Source organism: Arvicanthis niloticus, chromosome 1, assembly GCF_011762505.2.
Source record: "Arvicanthis niloticus isolate mArvNil1 chromosome 1, mArvNil1.pat.X, whole genome shotgun sequence".
Taxonomy (NCBI): Eukaryota; Metazoa; Chordata; class Mammalia; order Rodentia; family Muridae; genus Arvicanthis; species Arvicanthis niloticus.
Window position 1 is genome coordinate 156977208 of NC_047658.1, and position 20173 is coordinate 156997380.

The following is a 20173-nucleotide window of genomic DNA, read 5'->3' on the forward strand; positions in this document are numbered from 1 at the left end:
GTTCTGAAGAAATGTCAGGTAAAATTGTATGTTTGAATTTGCTTACACACAGAGAGACCCAGCGAGTAGAGAATTATTTAATACATCACAACATGTATCCACTGTCAGTTTGGTATATCTGTGCAATGATGATGAATGAGTCACTTTTGAGAACTGCCCATTTGACCTTTAGGCATTCTCATACAGGACCTTCTGTGAAAGTGCTGGGACTCAGACAGGAGCTCCATCTTCATTACTGGAGGTTATGGAGAAATGGCGGCTGTTTTCTTCTTGAAGGCCCTTTGAGAATAATGTGTGTTATGGACTTTGAACCTCACAACATGCTTCTACCAGAAAACCCAGAGAGCATCTCCAAATCTCTGGATTTAAACTCATCACATGTCAAGGAGTTGGTTTTAGTTTTTATTTTTCTGAGTTCTTATTTGCAGTATTTTGCAGTAGCCAGTGAAAAGCTTGATTGAGATTTTTGAGTCTTTTCCTGGGTTTAGAAAGTGACTATGCAGTAATGACATTGATTTATTTAATTATACTCTATGATTTTTGTAAAGTGGGTGGGGGTACATACTGTGAATAAAAACCTGAATAACATTGTCCTTGCCTCCTTTGTAAAAGGGGACTGTAATAATAACTTGAGAATTGTAAAGATTATACTTTGCTTAAGAAATCCCAGCATAAAAATGTCCTCAGTAAAATTTTATTGTGGTTTCATTACTATGCACACCACTTCCAGGGTTCATGAGCAGTTAGGTATATTTAAGATATTTTAAGTTAGATATTTTAAGAAAGAATTATCTATAAATAAGACAAAACCAGTCATGTACGTCAATACTATCCTAAGCTAGATAGGAGCCCTAGACAGAAGAAAAACAGTAATGCTAGTGTTTATTTAAATTTTTGATATGCCCACTACCATAGACTGTGCTTATGTTAGTTACCTTTTAAGACTGGATTAAGATATAATCTTGCTGCTGAGTCGAATGTTTTACTATATACATCATATTAGTCTCAAAGTAGAAAACAGTCATGCTAGCTTACCAATGTTGATTACTATTCTTATTTTGGGTACTGTGCTTTTCAGCCCAGAACTTCCTGTTTAAGGCTGTAGCAACCATTCCTTTGGAGACTGAGAGTTCTATGTAGCTAATTCTCAAATATCCTCCAGAGACTACTCTTGATTAATGCTTGCTGTTTTTCTAGATTGCATGATTTGTCTTCAGTATAGCCTTGTCTCATCACTGTAGAAACAGTGCACACTTTCACAGTACTGGAGATTCAGTTGGCTCAGCCCGTAAAGTGTTTGCTGTGGAAACATGGTTACATGAACTTCATTCTCTAGCTGGGCATGGTGCAATGAACCTTGTACTGTACCACTGTTGAAACTGAGAAGGGGCTATCCCCATAGCTCACCCATCCACTAGTTTTGCCAAATTGGTCAGTTATAAGTTCAGAGAAAGGCCACATCTCAGAGGTAGAAAGTGATAGGACAAGACTTGGGACATGACTTCTGACTTCCCTAGACATGACTTAAATGTACACACACACACACACACACACACACACACACACACACACATATACAGGAGAACTGTCTGAGACATTTGTTGTGACTGCATCTCAGCCAATCTCTCCTCTTTTTCTTATGTTCTTCACTTCCCCAGAAGAGTGGATTCTAACAATAGTTCATATTCCCCGCCCCCAAAATCATTTTAAAAATCTGATTTCTAGAGACAAAATCTGAGATTTCAGTTTTCTTAAGTTGTTTGCACAGGGCAAATCCTAAGATTGTTTTTGTGGCTGATGAGTCCACCAAGAAGTGGGCCATGAGAACTAATTACTGGTCAGTGCCTGGAACATCCATCATAGACAAAAGAACAAGTTTAAGACATTTATGGTGGAGAGCTAATCAGATGTATTATAAAAGGAAATTCATTAGCAGGTGCCACATAACAATTATTTAAGAGAAATAAGAAGAATAAAAAAACAGGGAGAATTGTTACTAGATACTAATTCTGAAAAATAGATAATAGGTTGAAGGCCATTTAATCTTCTATTAAAATCTGTGTATAAAAGCCAAAGGACTTCCCTCTCAGCATAGAGTAGATTTTTTTTTTTTTTCAGTGAAGGGGAAGAGGAGATAAGAAGAGAGGAGGAGGAGGGCAAGGAAGAAAAAGAGGAGGAGAAAGAAGAGGAAAAGGAGGAGGAGGAAGAGGAGAAAGAGGAAAGTGTGGGAAGTGGCTCCACTCTCACCATTACAAAGTGGTGCTTGGCATAGGCATTGCTTGAGAGAAAAGACAACTCCATATATGGAGTTGTATGTGCTGAGAGGTGTGGTTATCTGATCACCCCACCTCACATCATTGAGAGTGGCCAATTAGCAGTGACTTCGTGGCAGCTGCTGATAGGATCAAGGCAATGCTTATAAGGGGCTGCGGGAGCTGGGGAGAGAGACAAAAACAAGAGAAGCGAAAGAGAGAGGAAGCGTGTTGTACAGGGATAGCTGAATAAACCACTTGAAGAAGAACACGGTTGCCGTTACCTTATTCTGTGGGTCGGACGTGAGAAAGCGACAGGAAAGGAGGAGGAAGAGGAGAAAGGGAGGAGGAGGAGGAAGAGAAGGAGGAGGAAGAGTAAGAGGAGGAGGAAGAGAGGTTGATCTTAGGAATCAATCTCAAGCCTCACTGAATTTCAGAGGGGCTAGTGAGTGTCATAACTTGTAGGTCAACGAATCCAAAGAGCAACATTCTATATGGAAAGGAATAGGATGATCAGATAGGAGATTTGGCTGATAAATTTTAAAACATCAACTGCATAAATTTATCTGACTACAGCATTCACTTATGATAAATCTCTAACCCTCTTTCTTAAAAATAGTATAGGTGGGGGCTGGAGAGATCATTCAGAGGTTAAGAGCACTGACTGCTCTTCCAGAGGTCCTGAGTTCAATTCCCAGCAACCACATGTTGGTTCACAACCATCTGTAATGGGATCTGATGTCCTCTTCTGGTGTGTCTGAAGATAGCTATAGCATACACATATACATAAAATAATAAATCTTAAAAAATATAGACATATTTACAATTCTAAGTGGTATGCTTCCTGATTGTTCCCCATTCTTCCTCTGCTTTCTCTCTATTGGTCAGTAACTAGCTGAACAACTCACACTGAAAGCACTGTGATTATTGAAAAGTCCGATTGTTTTAGTTTTCTCATTGCTGTGAAAAATGTCTGACAAACACAAGCAAGGAAGGATTTGTTTTGCTTTGTCTCACAGTTAGAGTCCAGTCCATCACAGCAAAGAAGTGATAACAGCATGCTTGTCATATTTCACCTGCAGTTGGGAAGCAGAGGAAGATATGTGCTGATGGGTACCTATCTTCTCTTTCCTTTGTATTCAGGTCTCAGTCTATGTGAAGCTGACACAGTCAAGGCATGTCTTCCATTCTCACACATAGTCACAAACATGCCCAGAGACATATGTCCTAATTGAGTGCAAGTCCTCTCAAGATGACAATCAAGAACAGTCATTACAACAATGCTGTGAGTTGAAAACCCTAATAAACAAATATACTCAGAAGTTTAAAGACTACATATAAAACTGTATTGAGATGCTGAACAAGGGGAGCAAAAAAGAGTTGGGTTTTGTGAATGAACTCTACTGATATGGAATATTCTACCAAAAGTAGAGAAAGTAATGACACACAAGTGAATGAGAAAGTAATGTCAAGCATTTTTTTTTTTTTTTTTTTTTTTTGAGAAGCTATGTGAATAAAAGAAGGTTTAAAGACATGGGCTTGTTAGAATTATATAGCAAGCTGTAGTTTGAGTGTTGGAGTTCAGCTGTGGTTCTGAATTCTTTGTTTCCTCCTTCCTGGGGTATTCAAACATATTTGCACACCAGGCTGGAGAGATGAATCAGAGTCTGGAATGGGTGTGGAGAAAGGCTTCTGCTTCTCCATGGCTTTTAATGAAACACCACTTTTAGATTATCTTACTGTGTGCATACCTTTATTGGGGTAGACAAGAACTATTTATGAACCTTGGAAAGTGGTAAGGAGTTTTCAGCATGAATGAAATCATTGACTGGAGTTTAAAGTACTGTGAATGCCTCATTTGTTTGGACAGGCATTCTAGTAATACCAGGTACTTGCTGGGTAGCTTCTTATTGGGGGCAGGGGAGAGTTGAACTTATAGATTTGTCAAGGGCTACATGACCTTCCTCATGTGTGTGTGTGGGTTGGGGTCACCAGAGAAGGTGAGAAAAACAAGTCCTGTTGATAGAGGAAGTCCTTCATTTTAAACCAAATTAAAAAAAGGGAGGGGGGGGTCTGGACATGGTATGGTCTTCCTACACCATACAAACATTAAAGTCCATCACTGAGGATTTTTTCATGGGAATACTTGAACAACTATCTGCTGATCAGTGTGAGAAGAAATATATGAGAAAATAGACAATATGACTCCCTGAGAGGCTCTGAGACCACTAAGCTCCCCTGCCTTCTACAATTATATAGTCTAAAGGAACTTGACCTCTGGGTGTCCAACAGAAGAGTTCAGTGATGAACTTTTTCATGACATCATGCAATTCGACCAGATAAAAGAGAAGTGACAAGTTCGCTAGAGGAGTTAGTGAAAAACATGAACTTTAGAGTCAAGGAGAAAAGAAAATCCATGAATATTCAAGAAATTACTGTATAAGTGAATCCAATGAGCCATGTCAGAGTATTACCTCCAAAGTGAAGGACACTATTGAATGTCACAGTGACTGTAATGAAGAAAGAAGCAGGATGCCTGTTTGAGCTCTTTTGGGTGATCTACACTTAGAAGGACTATATGGACACATGAATTCTGCCACATTAATGGCATTAGAAAAGGGTTCTGTAAACATCCTGGGATCTGATGCAAACAACTCTAGGCATCAAAAATAACACGGCAGGGAAACATACATGAGTAAATTTGGCCACTAAAAACAGAGGACTCACCATCTAATACACAGTAATGTAATAAACTTTAAAAACTAATCATAAGAAGAATACTGAGATCTTATGGAGAAAAGTTTTATTTTATTGAATCTTCAAGTCTTTTAGGCAGAAATCTTCATCATGAGCTAAGTGAAGTCAGATTTACCAACAAACAAACAACACAGGTTATCAGTAGTGCATTATGAGATGAAATGGATTATATAGGATTGGGCCTGAACAGGGATATCTCTATTAAATATTAAATAATATGCATGAGTAAGCGTGTCATATTTCAGATCATCCATGATCATTTCACCAATGCCTGTTTCAAGTACTCCTTGTGGCTCCACAATGAGTTCTCTATGATAATCTGATAAAGGAGCTTGAAATTTAAGTTTGTTTCTTAGATAGTTGGTATTGTGGTAGATACAAACTGAACATGTACTGTAGTTGTCCTTATGATGTACTTTAACAAAATCCTATAATCTTTAAGAGTAGTTTCTGGAACTTATATGCAAGTGAATCTGAGATACAAAAAATGGGCAAAGTTGATATGTGCTTCACTGAAACATTTGTTTCTCCTATTGTAGGACCCAATCCTACAATAAAAGTCATTCCTATAACTGCTAATGGTTGGGAAGCAAGATTTTTCTACCAAGTATCCTCTGGATCTTGTGCTTGCTTAGAAACATCTCATCCAAAACACTTTCTATCCCTTGTGTTATGTGTAGGAGATAAAAAGGCTTTGCTCCTTATCCCAGTATGGAAGATCTTTATGGAGTCATTACAGTCTCAGGGTCCCAGAGAAATCTCCTGAGCTTTTGATTGTGACTGTATTCAAAACATATTTCTTCTGACTGTGTTGTTTCCTTTCCTTCTTCCTTGCTCTATGAAACTTTAGACTCCTGTTCAAAATACCCTACAGAGTCTGTTTCCTGGGTTCCCTCTTGAGGTGAGTCATTATTTTAAGCTAGTTCCCCCCAAAATGCATTATTCTTACCTCAAAACTTTGTCTTTTGCTTTTCTAATATACTTGCATGCAGACTGAATTGTGTATAGTTTCTAATTTTAACCTGACCTCCCACCCCCAGGAGGTGAGTTTTCTATCTAGGATGCAGGACCTGCTCAGTCAGTTTAGTTGACTTGCCCTTTGCAATTAATTTTAAGGTGACAGTCCCTGTGTCCAAGTAAAGTTAAGAACACAGTCCATGTTTCTGCCTATTCTAATAATGCTAACCCTCATGCACCTGATATGTTTGACAGATTCTAAATTGAGAAGCATCTGAGTGGAGAAGACTTGAGCCAGGTAAATGTAGCTGTCACTGCAGAGATATCATTCCCAAAGACCATAAATGCTGAGGATGCATAGAGGTCTTCCCATCAAGTGAGATAACCATAAAAAGCATTTTGGAATTATGAATTTTAAATAAATAAGCCCACTTCAGCTTCTATGAGCAATCTTGGAAAAAGAGATGAAGCATGACCTTTAGTCCCCACATAGAAGGGTTACTCTCAGTTCTTTTCATGTACATTTTTGGAAATACGTTTAAAGGAAATGATGATAATATTCTCCAGAATACTCTATTACAGGCTTAGGGCAGGACTACCAGTCATCCCAGCTGACATCTTTTCTCTTATAGTATTTAGCAAAATTAAACTGCCATTCTTCATTTTTTCTGATGGATTCAGTGCAGTATCCATTTCTAACTAAGACACTTCTCCCCCCTTTTTCTTTTCATTAATTTTAAAAAAAGTCCTTGGTGCATTCAAAGCCTTTTTTTTTAGATTGATGTCTTGAGATGAGACTCAAGATACTGAAGGCAGACATCAGTGCAAATGAAGCCTGGCAGCATAACAGAAAAAGAAAGGGTTTCCCTGTCACTGTTGAAATTCTCTAAGTACAAAGCTTGGGTGAGTGCCATGCCCAGGCATTTTATCATTACTGAGGTGGGTGAGGAACATACAGATGTGGAAAAGACCGTTGAGCTACATTCATAATAGTCTAAAATCAACCAAAGAGGAGGAAATACCTCCTAGTCAAACAAGTTAGCTTGATGGCAAGATTAGCATTCAGTGACTCGACTGAGGGACTCCCGGAATCTGCTCTAAGAATGTCCCCAATGGAGGTGGCATCATGTCACCTTTCATATGTTGGTGCCCTGATGACACACCAGAGTGTGTTTCATGGAGTCACAATGACATGGTCTTGTGAATCTTTAGATTGCTAAACATACAAGTACTGAAATATTTGAGGCTGTCATAGCACCTACCCATTCCACTCCAAGTCACCCGTCCAACCTGATCTGTATTACAAGAGCTAGTTATTGAGCTGGCTGCTGAAGACCACCCAGTCCATGTCTTGGCATTTTCTTATGTTTCACTTGTCTATTCCATAGATCTCCAGATGACTTCTTCAACCTAGAACAACATGTTTTCTTCTAGTACTGTATTTCTCTTCCATACCCACCAATGTCATAATAGCCATGTTAATATTCTCTAGATGTCTTCAGAACGTGTTATTGCTCTCATATAATTACATGTCTACAGAAAGGACTTTATCATCTCTAAGATAAAAGAAACTTGTGAAGGAAAATCAGATAGAGGAAGCAATAAAACATTACTAGTTACGAAATATTTACTTTTTATAGGAGAGAAAGTATACCAATAATAGGCTCCCTAAAGATGTATCTCTTTCTTACTTAAGTTTCTATGTTTATCATCATTTACCATAGGTCCTTGAGTAGGCGAAACTTAAGTAAATTTTGATTAAGTGCAATCAAATGAATTTGAAGTTACTAAATGTCACTCCATGGAATGCACTTCCTTCTCTGCCTTCTCTTTGTAGTTAGAATCTTTTAACCCGGGTCTGATGGCTCATGCTCTAAGATCAAGAATTGATAAATGAGACTTCATGAAACTGGAAAGCTTCTGTAAGGCAAAAGACATAATCAGTAAGACAAATAGGCAACCTACGGATTAGAAAAAAGTCTCTACTAACCTTACATCCAATAGAGGGCTAATATATATTCAAAATATATAAGGAACTCAAGAAGCTAACCACCAAAAAAAACAAAACAACCCAATCAAAAAAGGTTGTAGAACTAAACCAAGAATTTAAAAGAGAGGAATCTTTTTTAAAATTATTTTTATTTTAATTTACATTTTATTTACATTTCAGATGCCACCCCCTTTCCCCATTTCCCTTCCCTAGAAAACCCCTGTCCAATGCCCCCCCTTTCCTTTTTGCTTTTATACAATTTTTTAAATGTTAATCAAAGGCTTTATAAGTTTGGTAATGCTTGATCAGAAGTGTAACCCAATACCCAACCTAGAAATATGAACTATCTTTGACTAGTGGGGACCTGTGAACATCTGCCTCCATGCTCCCCCCTCTTTTTTTCTCTCATCACCTAGCTTTTTCTCTCCTTCATCTTCTCCTCTCCTTAATCCATCTTTTCCTCTTGGTACTCCTTCCCCCTTAGCTCCTCCTACATATCACCCTTACTGTTAAAATAAAACTTTTTTCTCAAAATACATTTAGAGCATACTTATTCCTAATTGTACTAGTGAGGTACAAGATAGTCCTAATACCCAGTCCATCATTTTGTTGACTAACCAGAACCTCTGTCATCTCTCCTAACTAAAACACTTAGTTTTGAACCTGGCTTTTTTCTTGGCTTTAGAATGAATGGCAGCTGAAAACCATTCACTCAGATCTTTTCTCTCAAAGTGAATAGCCAGGATTGGCTATGAGACTATAGGTCTTCAACCCTGTCAGAAATCCAGAATGACTGAGTTAACTGAAATTATGGGAAGCACTAAACATAGCTTCTAAGACTTAGCCAATTTATAGAGATCGCTGAACACCTGGAAAGCCCCTATGCTACCGAACGTTGGAGCATCAAATCTTCAGCCTTCTGGCCCAGAATCATCTGACAGACCTTAGTGCTGCAGAATTATTAAGGGCTGATTACTCTGTCTAGGCAGATATAATCAGTCGACTATTTTGCAAGTGTGTCCTTTTCTGGACAGTAATTTGTCTGTAGATGGAAAGAGGCAATTCTTACCTAGTGGCTGTCACCGCACAACTGGAGTATCTCCAAGGATGCTCAATTTCTTCTTAAAATCCACGACAGGAAGCTGTCAGGAGCAGACAGGTCTCTAATTGAAACGAACATTAATATATAAATATATAAATATATAAATATATAAATATATAAATATATAAATATATAAATATATAAATATATAAATATATAAATATATAAATATATAAATATATAAATATATAAATATATAAATATATAAATATATATATATATATATATATATATAAATATTTGTAACATCAATTCTATGGATTTTTGACGTTTTGAAAACCAACTATCCATGTAAGGTAACCTGGACTGAAATATCTGTATGACAAGAACTTCAAGTATCTGAAGAAAGAAATAGAAGAAGATCTCAGAAGATGGAAAGATCTCCCATGCTCCTGGATTGGCAGGGTTAATTTAGTAAAAATGGCCATCTGCCAAAAGCAATCTATAGACTCAATGCAATCCACATCAAAATTCCAAATCAATTCTTCATAAAGATAGAAAGAGCAATTTGCAAATTTATTTGAAAAAAAAAAAAAAAACCCAGGATAGCAAGAACTATTCTCAACAACAAAAGAACTTCTGGAGGAATCACCGTCCCTGACCTCAAACTATACTACAGGGCAATAGTAATGAAAACTGCATGGTATTGGTACAGAGACAGGCAGGAAGATCAATGGAATAGAATTGAAGATCCAGAAATGAACCTCCACACCTATGGTCACTTGATCTTTGACAAAGGAGCTAAAATAATTCAGTGGAAAAAGGACAGCATTTTCAGCAAATGGTGCTGGTTCAACTGGAGGTCAACATGTAGAAGGATGCAAATCAATCCATTCATATCTCCTTGTACAAAGCTCAAATCCAAGTGGATAAAAGACCTTCACTTAAAACCAGATACACTGAAACTAATAGAAGAGAAGGTGGGAAAGACCCTCGAATACCTAGGCACAGGGGAAAAGTTCCTGAACAGAACACCAATGGCTTATGGTCTAAGATCAAGAATTGACAAATGGGACCTCATAAAATTGCAAAGCTTCTGTAAGGTAAAGGACATTGTCAATAAGACAAAACGGCAACCAACAGATTGGGAAAAGATCTTAACCAATCCTACATCCGATAGAGGGCTAATATCCAAGATATACAAAGAACTCAAGAAACTATACTCCAGACAACCATATAACCCTATTAAAAATGGGGCACAGAGCTAAACAAAGAATTCTCAACAGAGGAAACTCGAATGGCTGAGAAGCACCTTAAGAAATGCTCAACATCCTTAGTCATCAGGGAAATGCAAATCAAAACAACCCTGAGATACCACCTCATACCAGTCATAATCACCAAGATCAAGGGTATGACAGCCCCCACAACAGGATTGAAGTAAGGCAGCCCAGAATAATCATAAGCTGCCCCCCAAGTCTAACAAGACCTATTAGAACTCAGGTGATAGACAATGCTCATAAGGATGTGGAGAAAGAGGAACACTCCTCCATTGTTGGTGGGATTGCAAGCTGGTACAACCATTCTGGAAATCAGTCTGGTGGTTCCTCAGAAAACTGGACATAGCACTACCTGAGGATCCAGCTATACCACTCCTGGGCATATACCCAGAAGATGCTCTAACATATAGTAAGGACATATGCTCCACTATGTTCATAGAAGCCTTATTTATAATAGCCAGAAGCTGGAAAGAACCAAGGTGTCCCTCAAAAGAAGAATGGATACAAAAAATGTGGTACATCTACACAACGGAGTATTATTCAGCTATTAAAAATAATGAATTCGAGAAATTTTTAGGTAAATGAATGGATATAAAAATTATCATCCTGAGTGAGTTAACTCAATTACAAAAGAACACACATGGTATTTACTCTAAGGTATTTAACTATGACGTTAGCCCAAAAACTTGGAATAGCAAAAACTCAACCAACAGACCACATGAAGCTCATGAAGAAGAAGGAAGACCAAGAGGGGATGCCTCAGTTCTACTTAGAACAAGTAACAAAAATACTCAAGGGAGCAAATATAGAAACAAAACATGGGACAGAAACTGAAGAAGGGGCACCAAGAGACCATTCTACCTGGGTATTCATCCCATGTACAGTCACCTAAGCTAGACACCGATGTGGAATGCTGGAAGTACATGCTGTCAAGAATATGATATAGCTGTCTACTTAGAGGTTTGCCAAAGACTAACACAGTCAGAGGATGATGCTCACAGCTAACCACTCATATGATCAAGGGTTTCCCAATGGAGAACTTAGAAGACTGAAAGAGTAGAAAGGGTTTGTGACTCCAGGAGGAAAGCAACAATACCAAACAACCAGAGCCCCCCAGGGTCTAAACCACCAGCCTGGGAGCACATAGGGAGGGACCCATGACTCCAGTAGTATATGTAGGGGAGGATGGCCTTGTTGGGCATAGATGGGAGAGGAGTTTCTTGGTCCCATAACAAACAAACACAGAGTGGGCGAGGGGGGGGGATGTGAAGGTGGGGTGGGGGTAGTGGGGGGTAAGTGCGGGCACTGCCTCATAGAAGCATGAGGAGGAGGAATGGGATAGGAGGTTTCTGAGTGGTGGGAGGAAGTGGGGTAAGGGGATAAAATCTGAAAGGTAAATATAATACCCAATTTAAAAAAAGAGATGAAAAAAAGGGGAAAAGGAGAAAAAAAGAAAGAGAGGAATCTTAAATGGCTGAGAAGCAACTCAAGAAATGTTCAAAGTCCTTAGTGATGAGAGAAATACAAATCAAAATCACCCTGAGATTCCACTTTACACCAATGAGAATGGCTAAGATCAAAACCTCAGGTGACAACACATGTTGTTGAGGATGTGGAGAAAGAGGAACACTCCTTCATTGCTGGTGGGACTGCAAACTGGTACAACCACTCTGGAAATCAATCTGGAGGTTACTTAGAAAATTGAAAATAGAACTACCTGAAGACCCAGCAATACCATTCTTAGGAATATACCCAAAAGATGCCCCACCATGCCACAGGGACATGTGTTCCACTATGTTCACAGAGTCCTTGTTTGTGAGAGCCAGAATCTGGAAACACTCCAGATGTCCCACAACAGAAGAATGGATACAGAAAATGTGGTTCATTTACACAATGGAATACTACTCAGCTATTAAGAATGAGGACATTCTGAGTTTTGCAGGCAAATTAATAGAACTAAAAAATTTCATCTTGAGTGAGATAACTCAGACCCAAAAGGACATGCATGGTACGTACTCACTAGTAAGTAGATATTAGCCAATAAAAAAGTACAGAATACCCAAGATACAATTCACAGAATTCAAAAAGGTCAACAAGCTGAAGGACCCAAGTGAGGATGCCTTTGTTCCACTTCAGAGAAAGAAAAAAGCAATCACAAGTTGGAAGAGAATGAGGGACCTGAGAAAAAAAGGGGATGTGGGGGGAGAGAGGAAACATGATCTGGTATTGGGTAGGGGGAATAGGACTGAAGCCCTGAGGGCCAGTAGAAAGAATGGAAACAGGCAACCTCAGAGGTAGGAGGTTGAGGGGATCCCCCTCCCCCCTCAGAGTGTACCAGAGACCTAGGAGGTGAGAGAGACGTTCAGGACTCAAAAAGAGGGACCTTAGATGAAATGCCCTACATTGAGAAGAGGGAACTCGTCGAGCCCACCTCCAGCAGACAGACAGGGCATCAAGTGAGAGATGGGGTTGCCATCTTACAATCAAAACTCTGACCTATGATTGTTCCTGTCTGAAAGAACTACAGGGATGAAAATGGAGAGGAGCCTGAGGAAAAGAAGGTCCTGAGACAGGCCTAAAGTGGGATCCAGCTGAAGGGGAGGTCCTAAGACCTGACACTGCTATTGAGGCTGTGGAGCGCTCACAAAAAGGGACCTATCATAACTGCCTTCCAGAAATCCCAACAAACAGCTGAAAGAGTCAGATGCAGATATTTGCACCCAACCAATCAAAAGAAGCTGCTGAGCCCTGTGGTTGAATTAAAGAAAGGCTGAAAGAAGCTGAGGAGGAGGGAGACCCTGTAGGAGGATTAGCAGTCTCAATTTATCTGGACCACCTCAGATCTCTCAAACACTGGACCACCAAAAAAGGCAGCATACACCAGCTGATATGAGGCCTCCAACACATACATATACAGCAGAGGACTGCTGGATCTGTGTTCAATCAGAGATGATGCACCTACCCTCAAGAGACTGGAGGCTCCAGGGAGTTTAGAGATTTTGTTGGGTGGGAAGTGAGGGATGGGGGCATCATCATGGAGACAGAGGTAGGGAGGAGGTATAAGATGTGGAACAGTCAGAGGGTGGACTGGGGAGGGAGGAATAAAATCTGGAGCGTAAACAAACAAATAAATAAATAAATAAATATTTTAATAATAAAAAAGATCCTCTGTTTATGGCTAGTGCATAGTTAGGGATCCTTTTTTTTTAAAGAAAGTTAAAGAACACACGTGAATGTAAGTATATTTATTTCTAACATGGATGCAATTGCACTATCCAGATCATAGGTAATGTAGGCTAACTTACAAGGATGTGTGTAATTACCACATCAAAAATTTTAATGACAATGAAACCAGAATGCTTATTATCAGTTTTTTTTCTCAAAGCAGTGTGTTTATGACTGGGTTACTGTATTCCTTCTCAATCATTTCTTTATTTCCTTAGAAATTCATGAAAAATAGAATTTCTGATTACTTCCTATTATTAGTTCATTTTATAAAAAACCTTAGAGAGGAAAAATCATTGTGTATGAATCTCACTAGAATAATGTTGGACTTTTTTGGTAAAAAAAATCAGATAGTATTTGTGGTCTTGATGACTATAGGCATCCCATGTCATAACTCTACACTTTGTTATTGGCTGTATTCCAGAATAATATTATTTAAGTCCAGAAGGTGAACTGGATGTGCTGAAACAATAGAAGTTAGTCAATTTTACTATTGACAAATGTCTCATTTGAATGTCTTATAGTCACTTATGTTCCAGCCATCATTTGTGACACATTGTTTTATACTTATAATAAACTGTATATACTTGCTTGATGGAAGACTAAAACACACACACACACACACACACACACACACACACACACACACACACACGCACTCACGCACACCAACACACACACACACACACACACACCCCACCACCACCACCACCACCACAACCACCACCACCACCAGAGGATCTATTTCCCTTCTTGTCCAGATTCTTGGATGCATTTGTTTCTCAGGGTATCATTTACATTCAGTCACAGTAGAGTAGGTGAATCATGACAGATTTATTATTATATCTACAAAATGTTGAGAAAAGGGTCTCTAGAGAGACCTGACCATTTCATGCACAGTGGTGACTTAATTATATCCAAAAATACATCCTTGGCACATGGTTAATGAGCCCTAAAGTGCAAGGGCTTCCTAGTAGTTTAGCCAGACTGAAAGGATCCAACAACAAACTGAAACGTGCCAATCTAATGTTTCTGCATTTTATTTTTGTCAGAATAACAGTAAGTTGGAAATTCAGTTCAGTCTTCCCATTGGGATGCACTAAATCTTAAATAGAAAGGATAAAAGATATTTATTGTTATCTTCATGTACATAAATAATGAAAGACAAGCAAGGAAATGGGATGTAATCATTTTCTTCAGTGATAGCAGCATCTTCCTTCGTGGGGTTATTTATAGAATGTGTCCATTGTCATTATGCCACAAGTCAGATATTGGAAGAATTGGTTCTACTTACATTTTAAGGCATAGAAACCTGGTTCTACTTAAATTTTAAGCCATAGAAATCCAGGCAGTGGTGACACTGACTAGAGACATGTAGTATTTCTAACCCTACTCCCAAACTTCCTCATCTTCTACTACCTTTAAAAATTATTATTCTTTGAATGTCTTCTACAATGTTTTGATTATATTCATCTGCCTTTTCAACTCTTCCCATATCTACCCCATTTCCCTTCCCACCTGAATTTGTGTCCCTCATCCCCCATTTTTATCAGCTATTTTAGTTATTTACATTTCTGATGTCATCCCTGTTTTCCATTTCCACTTCCTTGAACCCCCCTATCCCATCCCCCTCCTCTTTTTGGCTTTTATACCATTTTAATTACATGCAAGTATTAAGGTCAGCTCTAGGTTGAGGAACTATATTTTGGTCATCCCCATCCTCTTTTTAAAAAGCACATCAAGACCAGTTAGTGATTGCCAAATATTTTTGGATATATGATCTTCCACTGGAGCCTTGTTAACTTGTCAGGGTCTACATTCTTAGAGAAGCCTTTTTCTTCTTATTCTAGCAAATAATAACTGCCAATACCTTCATAAGTAGGAATGGGATTTTGTGGCCAACACTCATCTTCATGCTGTCACTCAATTTGGTTGGATTTCTACCAACATTTGCATTCTCTCATAAAGTCTATATTAGTTTATATGTTAGGCGATATACTATGTCTAGAAGACATTGTTTCCTTGTATTCATTGCTGCTTCTGGCTCTTACACTCTTTCTTCTTCCTTTTATCCCAGTAATATTATAGCCTTTAGAGGAGATGTGTAGTATATTTGTTTCACTTAGGTCTATGGCTTTTTTTTTCAGTCTTTGCTCCTTGGCCAGCTGAGGATCTGTTGAAGTTATGTTGTTCTTCCCAGTCCCAAGCTCCCAGAAATAAGACTCAGACTCAAAATATATTTACAAACACTTTGGCCATATAGCTAGGATCTTCTATGACTAGATCAAAACTTAAAAAGACAACATTTATTCTAATCTACATTCTGCCATTCAGCTTGTTACCTGTACTCAGGTACCATGAGTCTGTCTTGTGTAATCATGCTGGGCAAATCTGCCTAGCACTATCCCAGAAACTTTTCTGCTCACGCCCCCTCCAGATCTCTTATTTTCTGCTTAAGATATAGGCCATTGCATGTATTTCTGGAAGGTGCCACATCCTTAGAGATACAAGATATTTTCTCTACGTGGGTGTCTGTGTTAGTCATTATCTAACACAAAGATAAACTTCTCATTCAATTATGGCTATAACATCAAATCATTAGAAGTTATTTTACTATGATGTTTGTTTAAAAGAATAAGAGTAGTACCTTCTTTTTAAGGGTCCACGACCAATCCGGAGAGAGAGATTCATGGTACCTTAATGAGACATTGGTTTCATTTTATGGTACAGGACAACAAAAGAATCATAACGTGTACTTCCTTGATGTGGTATCACTATTGCACCAGTGGGCATATCTTTATAGGCCAATCATTGCTGGATGTTAGCCATAGCTTGGTGTGATTGATGGTTGCTTTTCTCCTCTAACAATCTACAAAACATCTTCAAATGTCATGAACTCTAACCAGGGAAGATGAAGCCTATAGATTAGTACCAGACTTGTATGACCCATGTGTGTGATGTTTTAAGCAAGGGGCCTTAACCGGAAGCAATGGCAATTACATGTAGTATTTATGGAACCTTACTGGCCAATGACCATCTCCAAGTGAAACCTGCTTTCGTCATTGGGACTTTTGTTGACTTCTGGTGTTTGTGGGCTTTGTTGCATCCTTGTAATCAACTCTATCTGCACACTTTTTATAAAATTTGTCTGGTAGTCCCTGTTTTCAACTACATTCCTTCTTTAAAAATATGGTAGTAAGTGTCACCAACTTAAAATGTCAACATGGCTCTAACAACTGGAATGGAACTATTAATACTAGAAAAGATTAAATCTCTCATCATTCTGAGAAAAGAAACAAAAGAACCCAATCACTGAATAAGTTTCTTCTCAAATATTACTTATATGTATACTTATAATAATCCAAATTGAGCCATATTATAAAAGATTGAACACAATTATAAATTGTCCAACCCTCACTACCTTCTTTTAGATTACCATGTAACAATATGAAGCTGGTTTTTCCTCTGACCAAAGAAAAATTATATATGCTAGGCTACTACAACTTACAAAAAAATAAGGAAGTACATTAAATTAGAATAAAATCTGGCTTGAATTAAGGCCATTTACATGAATTAATTAGTTCATTAATTCTATTTTAACTCCATTTTATTATTTGGTATGTTATTGCTATGTTTATAACTTTTATGAATTGTAAGTTCAGAAATATTTTTTTCTTAAATTTACATGGCTTATAGTTGAGAATAGTACCAATGGCTTCGTCTGGGTATCTAGTTCAGAGTCAATTTATTAGACATTATTTTATTCAGACTGTCCAATGGACTTTGTTCAGAGCTTGACCACCTAGTAGGGTAGAAAGTTTGTGCATAAAGAATGCTGAAACTTTTCCTAACTTTTCTCTTTACATTTTATTTATTTGCATGCATATGTTTATGAATGTACATATGTGGCATGTACATGCAGGTCAGAGGACACTTGCTGGGTTCAGCTGTTGCTTTCTACCATGTTGGTCCAAGGCATAAAACTTAGGTTTTCAGGCTTGTCAGTGGGCACATTTACCAACTGAGTCATCTCATGGGCCTACACTTTGTACTTAAATAGTCAAATGGCTATTGGCTGATGTATGATAGAGAAATGTGTGTATTGAAGTTCTAGGTCCTTAGCCCATGCTTTCCTCCTTTGTTGAAAAGGCCTTCTTTCCATCTCCCGAAATCTCCTTGATACATTCTTCCTTTAATCGCCATCCTTGATATATATTCCTTTCAATTTTCCTACATAGAAGTGTTTATAAAAATCCATTAATAATGCTTTTCTGACAAATATCATTTTCATGCATATAAAATTGCATTGTGCTATTACGATTCTTATAATGTTTTGATTTTAATTTTTATGTTTATAATATACACTTAGTAAGAGAGTATTAATTTCTTTGATAGGAGGATGTGCTTTGCTCAACTTCAGCTTTGCAGCACTTTGCAGCACAATAGGGACATGGTATTTTTATTTTGAGAATTTTCTACAAATTGAGTTACTACCTATCACTAGTTGGTGCCAACTACAGTGTGCTCTATGTATATAGGAGTCATGAAGATCTCCAAAGTGGACAAGTGACATTTTTTCCTGTTGATACAGCTAGGATCTAGATATGGTGAAAAAAGTCTCTTTTCTTAGCTACTCAGCAAGGATAAAAAGGTCTAAATCAGTCTGACTTATGAAAAACAGAAGTATCTGGAGATTTTGTGTGTTATATTGTGTGGAATAGTGTGGAGGGTAGCCCGGTGATGTTTTGACTAAAATAATCTAGCAAGTTTATTAATAAATATTAATAGATTATTTTTGTAATGTTTACTTTATTGTGTAGGCTTGCTCCTAAAACATAATATCTTCCTATCTTTTGAAAGAACACATTGAAGGAGAAAACACTTCATGACATTGACTTCAAAGCCACAATTCACACTAGCCTAAATGCTTTCTGCTATGAGCAAAAAAAAATCAGCTTTCCATATGGATGCGGACTTGCCTGCTCTTCAGCAATTAAAATGAAAGCTCACCAGTGATAGAACTTGTGTGACTCAGTTATAATAATACGCAAAAAATGAATGTCATGTGACTCCACACAAAGTTAAAGAATAGGCAAAAGCAATACTGCTGTCAAGAAGCAGAGCAATGTCTAGTTGTGGGTATGTTTTAGTGACAAAAGGAATGAAAAAACTGGAAATGTGTATGGATTTAAGTAATTCATGACCTACGCATTTTAATTTCCTACAGTTCTTCCTTTGTACACTTCCTCAAGAAAACGTTGGACAAAATCAAGGGAGGAAAACTCCTGTGGAGAAAAACGTGTTACGTTGACTTCATGCTTGCAGCATATCTTGGATGCCTCTAGAAAGAAAATCTGGTGACTATGTATTTTTAGTTCAACATCTCCATCATGGCATTCATTTCTCATTAGAAAAACGTTTATTTATTTATTTATTTATTTATTTATTTAGTTGTTTGAGACAGGGTTTCTCTGTGTAGTCCTGGCTGTCCTGGAACTCACTCTGTAGACCAGGCTGGCCTCGAACTCAGAAATCTGCCTGCCTCTGCCTCCTAAGTGAAAAACGTATATTTAAATGCTGATAATACAGTCGACATGAACAAAACCATCGTCTACATCCACATCATTCTGAATGTGCCCATTTTCTTCTGATTGAAGCTGCTGATGGTTATCATTGCACATCTCTTGTGGTCCTATGTGGTCACTTTCCTTGAATATGTGCTTAGCATGGGAAAGGCATATGCCACACAGTTTTATATTAGTAACTAATTGTTAAATGAAACATAAGAGAAAATAAATGAATAAAATATCTTTAAGATTACTCATGAAGAGAGAATAGAATGCCAGTCTTTAAAAAATGTTAATTGTTTTCCTTTTTCTTTGACATATATTAGTACATGTGTATAGAGGAGGAAAGCATGCAGAGGTGCTTGTAGAAGGAGAGATGAATATCAAGATCTAAAGTGGACCACAGGCCCCACATGTATAAGTAAGTAACTATAATTTGTGCACTCATTCCCTCTGCTGTTTTGCTGCTCTGTTCTCTTATTTCTATTAGCAAAGGATAAGGGCTTAAAGGATTTGGGGATGAGCATGACGCTAACCAGGAAACTCACAACAGTAACATGTATTTTTCAAAGGTATTTAAATTTCTCAAGTCTCAGTTGAATTTGTAGTACATGAATATATTTATTATAAAATAAAATGTATTTTTAAAGCGTTCAAAAGTAGTAGATGCCGCTTTAAGACCTGCTTAGACTATGAGTTATTATCAGATACTGTGAATGTTTATGAACTCAGAGCCAGATTATCCTCAAAGGGGAGAAACTTTTCAAATTGAACCAGACAATAATTTTCTCATAAAACAATCAAACCATCCCTCAAAGAACTGATCGAAGTAGTTATTGTTTTGTCCATAATACTCCAGCCTTAAAAAAAAATTTTATTGCCAGTTTATAAGCCAGCAAACATGTAGGTTTTATCGTTGTATTTTTAAATTATAATAGTATCTTTGTTTACGTGATTAAAGTCATCCAGTTATGATGCTTAAATATCACAATTATTTGGAATTTGGTGGGTCCCATTCCAGGAGAAGTTTTACTGCTAGTATCGAGAACGTAATGCCATGAGCATCTGTTAGTGCTTACGGCAGCTCAAATGCTGACTGACAAGAA